The sequence below is a fragment of the Myzus persicae genome, unplaced genomic scaffold, assembly GCF_001856785.1.
Source record: "Myzus persicae strain clone G006 unplaced genomic scaffold, MPER_G0061.0, whole genome shotgun sequence".
NCBI lineage: Eukaryota > Metazoa > Arthropoda > Insecta > Hemiptera > Aphididae > Myzus > Myzus persicae.
The window spans coordinates 715,166-723,941 of NW_019104011.1; the positions used below are offsets into that span (position 1 = coordinate 715,166).

At 26.6% G+C, this 8,776-nt stretch overlaps 1 protein-coding gene across 2 annotated transcripts in view; it reads right to left on the reverse strand.

Moving 5' to 3' along the window:
* The window catches only part of LOC111037558 (G-protein coupled receptor moody), a 152,271-nt gene extending 150,749 nt beyond the window's left edge, over positions 1 to 1,522 (reverse strand). The window contains exon 1 of one of the 2 annotated variants that reach the window (XM_022320205.1): positions 1,322 to 1,522. The gene's annotated coding sequence lies outside the window, so the exon portion shown is untranslated. Of the gene's footprint in view, positions 1 to 1,157 lie in introns of both variants that reach the window. The other variant, XM_022320204.1, reaches the window with a different exon arrangement.
* Positions 1,523 to 8,776: the final 7,254 nt, after the last annotated feature.

An 8,776-nucleotide genomic window follows, 5' to 3' on the forward strand; every position in this document is an offset into this window, starting at 1 on the left:
AACAAATGTCATAATTAAAATACATTTTAATGCATTATGGTATAATTAAATCCTTTTATTGGAAAATATAATTCAGAATTCCACTAATACAGAAATACTTCCATAAAATCATGTACAATGACAAATAATTCAAAAAATATGTTAAGTTTACTCTCCTCTTATATACAATATAATAAAAAAATTAGTGTAATGATAAATCTATTGGTTTTATGAATAAAGTACGGAAAATTAAGAGTTTTGATTCAAATAAATACATTTTTTTTTCTTAATTTATAAAATGTGTTTATTTTTTTACTACTTTATGTTAGCATTTATATTTAAATGAATATTTCTTTTAACATTCTGTGATGATTTTATGATATTTAATGTTTAATTTTTATACGTTTAGTTAATAGTTTATAATTGTCAATTTTAAATTTTGAAATACTTCTGAGTATAAAATTTGATATAAATATAAACATAAGTAATATTTTACATAACAAAGAAATGGTTTTAAATAATTCAATATAGAACATTTCATTTCAATTTAATATTTTCGTTTTCCATAAATTTAAAATATAATATAGTTTTTGTACACATATGAAATTTAATATTACGAAATGAGATTTTATTTTAGTCAATTTTCGCAGAGATAGAACTAATATGAACAATTTAAAACCAAAGTAAAATAATACTCACATCTGCAAATTATACAATATCTGTTTATTATACGTCTCGTATGACATTACCACAATATTTTTACAACCTCGTATATATAATTTAAATAAAGTAGATATATTAAAATAAATAACCTTAGTTTATTTATGATTAGACATTGTAATATTACAATCGTTAAGATAACATTTTTAAAAACCTTTATAAAATACAGTTGCGCAATTTTGATAATTTAGTAAATATTTTAAATAGGAATTATAAACTATGACACAATTTATTTGTTGCCTAAATAATATTTAATTATACAATTTCGGTGTCCGTCATATTGTTTAAATATAAATGTTATAAAATAACGATAAATCATTCATTTTTTTTAAATTATAATACCCAAACTAATATTTCAGAAAATATATGATAGATACTTATTTACAAATAGAAATCAACATTGTTTCATAAATTAACTATAAATTCTTATAACATGCATAATGGAGCTATTGACTTACGTCTTGGGACTCATAAGAGGTATCTATTAAATTGTATTGCACTTATGAAAATTGTATTTTAGATTCAGTAAATTTTGATAGAATACAAAATAATGTATGACTTTTTATGAATAGTTTAATTATAATACTAAAATAATCATTATAATAATTTAATAGAAGAGTACCAAGGAAAAACATCGCGATTGATGTACGAGTTTTTAAGAAAGAGCCTCGGCGAATGACGTTTGAACCTCGACGGCTGCGGCGTGACTACCATGTGGTCGTAGGGATTGCTCGACGGTTTCTGTAACAGAGGGCAAAGACCCCCCTACCGGCAAATGTGGCGTTTGCGCACCCCAATAGCAGCCGAGCGCATACTATAAAGTGTTGGTGGAGTAAAAAGGATGTGAATGATCTGTTGAGAAAAATAAGAAAACGAAAAATTCAGATACGAGTGATTTATACCGATATCTTATTTATTACCTTTATGTATGAAATTATAAACAAAAGCATCCCTAACAATATCTTCATTTAATCAACGTTTAATAAATGCTAAGAATAATATCTACTTATTCGTATAAAACAATAATCTTAAGTTTAAACTTTAATTTCTTAATCGAGTTAAGTTATTAGCACATAACACTATAACAATGATAAATTGTTCCTCGACTATACATAACCAGCAATTGATAATAGTATGACTTTAGTGAGATTATTAAGCACAACTCTATTAAGACCAAGGACTTTTTTTAATAGAAGCAAACAATTTGATATATTATCATTTTATTTATAATTATTCCAAATATTTTAATTGAGTCAAAATATTAGATGAATCTTAAACGTTAATAGGTAGTAAGGCTTATTTTAGTGTAACAAGATTATTCTACTAATTTATTAATGTAATCTGCAGCTCACTATAATAAAGTACAAATTGATTCAAATCGACTTGTTTATCACAGTTTTAAAAATCTAAAATTATTTGATATTTATATTTAAAAAATATTCTTATCAATACCCTATAGTAAACATTATAAATTTAAAATAAATGTATGACAAAGTGGAGTAGGTATATGGTATCCCGAAACTAAAATATCAACATTCAACATACAAATTAGACACAGGAGACAGACTATACAATAAACCCGTAAATAGAATTAAATGTATAAGTATAGAATACTTAAATTGTTCAAAAAGCATCAATTGTAGGTTTATAAAATCAAAATCTCTTATTTTAATATTTACTGTTCCCTACCTATACATTATTAACCAACTCATAAGAACATAACAAGATTTAAATAACTTATTAGCTTATTAGTTAAATGTATCATTAAATTCGTCAAAAACAGAAATTCCAGAAACTTTGAACATTCTACTATTACTTAAATTATCATTTCCTAAATATACAATAAATTATTCATATATTTAAGAACATTTTAAGCTATTTATAGTCATTTTGAATTTTGAATTTTTTTATTAAGTTTTAAATAATATGTTGATATTTTTTTCAAAATAGCCTTAAAATGTATTCAACATTCCTCATACGTTGTTTTCCTATCAATTTTATTTTTTCAAAAATACATGTGCGCAACTTTTGTTTCCGGAAATTATAATTGTTGGTGTGGGAAAAATTGAACAAATGACTGATAAAAAAACCATCACGCTAGAGTTGAATTAGTGATATTTAACAATAACATTTTCAAAATTGTACACGACCCACTAAAAAGTTATGGGGAGACTGAAGGCCACTAACCTCATGTAGCTAAGTTACTTAGCTGAATTTTTCCACTAATTTCATGCACCTAAACATTGAAAATTGAAACGAAACATTTTGTTGTAATTCATAAGTATTAAATGTCGAAAGTTGAAACATTTAGCCGTTGGTTTATTTATTATTTTCTAAACGCAATACAATAATCGAAATATTTAAATCAATTAAACCTATTCAAGACGGTGCCCGCAGAGGGGTGCCGGGGGCTATAGCCGATAGCCCTATCACTATCTTATTTAATATTAATTGTTTTATCATTTGTAAAAAAAAAAATAGTATGAGCTATATTATCAGTCTTTTGACTTTGCCACTCGTGCCAGTCCCACCCTCCTCTAGCGTTTTATATTTCTGCGGGGGCCCGTGTATTCTTCCCACTAGTATACGGTATTAGTTTATAAGGTTAAAAACAATAAAATATGATTTAATCTTATGATAGTTTTGAGTATAATACAAGCAATTATAGTTTGAAAAAAATTGTTCAGCTTACTATATAATTTACTAATAGTCACTACCTAATATAAATAAATTATAACATATCATAATAAATAGAGGCTGACCACTCCTCCACAGAGAACAGTATTTTGAAAATTTATAGTTCAAATTTAACAAATTGACGAAACATAAAAATATTATTAAATAACATTAGTTTCAAACAATGTAAAACGATACCAAAGCACATATATTGAGTTATTGATTTTAAGACCTTCAAATATTAAATCTGGGGTTACATAAATAGTTAATGATGTCAAGGACAATGTTTATTATTGTTAAAAACCTCTTAATTTGTTTGTACTAAAAGTTTGAAGTTGTTAGGATTTTTAGCGGTCATTTCAAAATCAACTATCGAGCATAATATAGGTAAAGATGTAGAATTTACGTTAAAATTATAACATAAGGTTCTAATAAAAATGCAATTATAATAATACTTTTTGATACTTTATATATGTGTATACATCACCGTGATTATTCATAATAAAATATTCATAACAAATGTCGATTTTGGTGATATGTAATTATAGTATTTCAAGAATATTAATATTTTTCATTATTTGAAACATTTTAAAAACCATACTATGTGTTTTTTTAAAAAATTATTACCTAACCTATTTATAAATAAGAGGAAAATAGATAATTATATTTCAAGAATTCTTTGTGATTTGTACATTTCAAAATGTAATTTATAATTATTTGGGGAGATATATTTACGTAAATTATTGGAAATTACCATCACTTTAATGGGGACACCTTATGGAAACGTAAATGGCAAAATATTCGTACATCGTACGTCTGACAGACTGCAACCGACGAGCGACGTGCATCTCTCGGGCACTCATATAAATTATTATACTATTTCAAGAGAAACTTTGAACCCTCAAAACGTGCTGTACTGAAAATCGTGACGTCAATGTTATAATTTCCAATCACAGTAAATCTGTGTTATAACTTATAAGTTATAATATTTATAGGTACTATAGCCTACAAGTACACTATAGTTTAAAAATCTTACCATTTGGTAATTATTATTATTATGGTAGGTACTATTGTATTTATCATGTAGGTAATCGGGTTTTTCTTTACTCTCTAGTTGAGCACTTCAATTTTTTTTTAAGTAACAGTGATTAAAACAAATGTAATAAATTATAAACCCTTCGCGCTTCGTCATCACAAAGTCCGGAAACCATGTATGCTGTGGTGTAAGTTTGTAAATACAGCGTAATGCATTCAAAAAGATTAGTTTTACTATGAGTCTAGGAAGTATAAATAATATATTGTTCTCCAACACAAGCATCAGTTATAAATTAAAGGTGTACAAAAAATGTTAAATATAATTATATTAGATTTACAAAATTATAATTTTGAAATGTAATTATAGTTTAATAGTTATTTTGTGAAATACCTATGTAGGTCATTAATTAATTAATATAATATGTATAACATTATTATTATTATTTTCATACTGAACTTTCTGTTCTTACTATTCTTAAATAAATTCATCAATATATACTTAATAAACAAATTGCACTGTTCAACAAACCATTTAGTTAATCAGACATAGATGAATTATATAAGCTATAACAAAGTTTGTGTATGTGACATATCTGAGAAAATCGTCGACAGTGCGTAATTAATCGTATTAGGAGGTTCTGTGTAATTAACCTAGTCTCACCGCAGCTAAATAATTATGTTCTGGTTAAGTTTTGTTTTTGAAAATGATCAGCAGACATAAACACACTTATATAATAGTTAATGGTGAAAATAATTAGAATCACCTAGTCGAAAGCATGATATACTATTGACTTTGAACCAACAACTATAAATTTATACTTAGGAATAATATAGTAACTTTTTAATAACTACACTTATCATAAAATATGTATATAATATATAACTATTATAACTACCAATGTTTTATAATAATCAAATTACAGTAAAATTAGTTAAACTAACTACTTCACACAGAACAACTAAACTTTTAAAGTGCCGAAAATGATAAAAAAAAATATTAAGGTCCATATGTTATTTTTTTTTTTTATTAAAAAAAAAAAATAAAATTTACAATCTGTACATTAAGAAAAGTTACAATAAGCAAATAGGTGAACAGATAAGATATTTGACATGGTGACGGGGATAAGGGGCTATTCAGTGATAGGACCCTTTTAAATTTGTTTTTTACTATGTCTATTACTCTATTAATAATAGAAATGGCCAAACACGAATAAATAGATAAAATAGTATGCTTATTACTTACTAGTTACTTCATTGCGTTTTTATATTATTAAAATTAATGAAAAGTCACAATATTTAACCTATACAATATAATATAGTTGTAGCGTAACTGCACCGAACATGTAAACAATTTTAATAAACTACCGTTTCATTTTCAAGCAGTTAACTAAAATATGGAAAATAAGTGTTATTGTGGTCATAGAATGATTGATTTAAGTTGAGATATAGACATAGGAATTTCACCTTTGACTAACTCAAAGTACTATCTACATAATATTTATGATCATAAATATCAATAAACACAATAATTGAATCATTTGCTAATACAATTTTTATAAGTGACCAAAGAGGTAACCGCTGGTCTGTGCAGTTTGAGTCGAGTGTATCTCATCATTGAGTAGGTCACTAAAATGGGTGTGTAAAATTTGAATACAATGATAAATAATTACATGCGAAGAACGATTCTAATGTATATGACTATAAGTATATTTTATTTTATATATATTTATATTGTTATTAGAGTTATTTATTTAACTATTAGGTAGTAAAACGGTGAAAATAATAATTATTATTAGGCAATAACATACAATTAATTTAAATATTTTGATAATGTCATTGCATATGGTAAAATATAATAAAATTAACATAAAAAATTCAAATTTCCATGATTTTTTTCGAATTACAACAAAATAACTATTTATTTAAATATTTTAATTTCGTCAAAACTTCAAATGTCTATGAAAAATGTTGTGTCAATATAATTTTACGATTTTTGGTTTACGGTAAAAACTACTTATGAGTAACCTTATATTAAACTTCCAAGACTTAGCTATAAAAATTGAATATGTTATAATTAATTTAAATATTTGTTTGCAAATGTTCGGGATTTTGTCAACCTTTGAACTTCAAACGATTATAAAAAAAATCGTGTTTATGTATTTCAAATATTTTTAAATTGATAAAATAATTGCTTATGTTGTAGAATTTTGTATTTAATTTTAAAGCATAACATTTTTTAGGGAGACAAAAAATAAACGAAAACAATTAAAAATATCCAAAATCTATTGAGAATAAATACGCACTGTTTAATTGTTATTTTATACGTTTGAATATCCAATGTCGTAAAAATGTCAATCGCCCATAAAAAATGTTTGTGACTCTACACTGAATTTTTTTTTTATTTCCAGTAAATAAACCTATGAGGAATCTTGTATCAAATTTTTAAATTTCTTTGTTTGAGTTTAAAAAGCATCAACTAGATCTAATGTGTTACCGGAAACCACCCTTGAAGTTGAAGAACGAAGTATTTTTTTCTTCAATAAAACGTGTAGACAGACATTAAAGTAAAATAAAAAAAAATACTCATCATTGTAAAATCAATACATATTCATTGCTTTACTCAGAATCTAAAATCTAAAAGATTAAACATTTTATAGCCTCATAATATTTTGAAAATTACTCAATAATACCTACTCTGTTTGTTTATAAAATAAAAATAAATCTTATAAATACAATGCGTATTATAAATCATTATAGAACACAACAAACATTAATAAATCATAAAAAATTATAAACATAATTACTACTACTTCGATCAGAGTTAAACTATTAGTGTATCATAATATTGTATACGCAATCGGTGTTTGCAAATTATAAGGGAAAACAGATTTTAATAATTCCATTGGTTACTATGATGTGTAGATGTGTCCTGGATGTTGCTCAGGCATTTGATAAGGTCTGGCACGACGGACTACTATTTAAATTGAAAAAATTCATGCCAGCTCAATTATTCCTAGTCATCAAATCTTTTCTAGAAAATAGAAGTTTCACTGTTAGACGAGGAAACTCATTTTCGCCTCGATTCAACATCACTGCAGGAGTGCCCCAATGTAGCGATCTAGCGCCTGATCTTTATAATATTTACACTGCCGATATTCCACAAACTCCCAACACACTATTAGCCACCTTTGCTGACGACACAGCCCTATTGTCCACAAGCGATGATATTTCTATAGCGGCACACAATCTACAACATCATACTAGCCTAATTGAAACCTGGTGTAAAAACTGGTTGATTAAAATAAATGAAAGCAAGTCAACTCAAGTTACTTTTACCCTTCGCCATGGCAACTGTCCCTTAATTAAATTAAATAACGTTAATATTCCTGTCAGTAATGAAACCAAATATCTCGGCATAATACTTGACAAACGCCTAACTTGGGGCCCTCACCTAAAAAATAAAATAAAAATAGCGAATAGCAGACTCCACCTTTTTCGGCCTCTCCTAAAATCCAAACTAAAACTAAAACTTAAAATACTATTATACAAAACCGTTATCAGACCACTATGGTCTTATGGTATCCAAATTTGGGGACCAGCCAAACCTTCAAACATCCGCCCTATCCAGTCATTTCAAAATATAACCCTTCGAATCATCACTGGTGCCCCCTGGTATGTATCGAATGAAAATATTCATAACGACTTACAAATCGAAACAGTAAGTAAACTTTCAAAACGTCACTATAAATCCTTTCACATAAAACTGCCATCGAACATTAATCACCTAATTCAAAAAATGTCCTCAAATCTTATCCCTGATCAACCTCCACGTAGACTGAAAAGAAACTGGAATCGTGACCTACTACTCTGAAAAAAAAAGAAAAAAAAACAACAACAATAGCAACATCAACTATACAATTATCCTTGCTACACCTAGATATATAATATAATAAAACCTAAATATTTGTGTGAGGGGTATTACCAGTGGGTGACTTCCCCTATCATGTGAATCATGTTATGTCAATTTCTAATTGTTATCTCAATGACTTATTGTACAGACTATGTGTATAGATGGTCTTTTTCTTAATAAAAAAAAAAAAATGATGTGTAGTACAATATTAAATCGAATAATATTAACATATAGAGATTGTTTTTCTCCGATAGCCTCTTTTTGGGTACCGAAGAGATCCATTGGGTGGTTTAAAAACCCAATAGTTCATGGTTTATTTTTTAAATAAACACTATTATTGTGAATTATAATATATTATGTATCATACAAATTGTAGCCCGTTGACAACGTGTACTATGAATGGTAACAATGGTAGGGGAAATCCCTGCTGTATTTTACGTTGCATCAACTGTATAA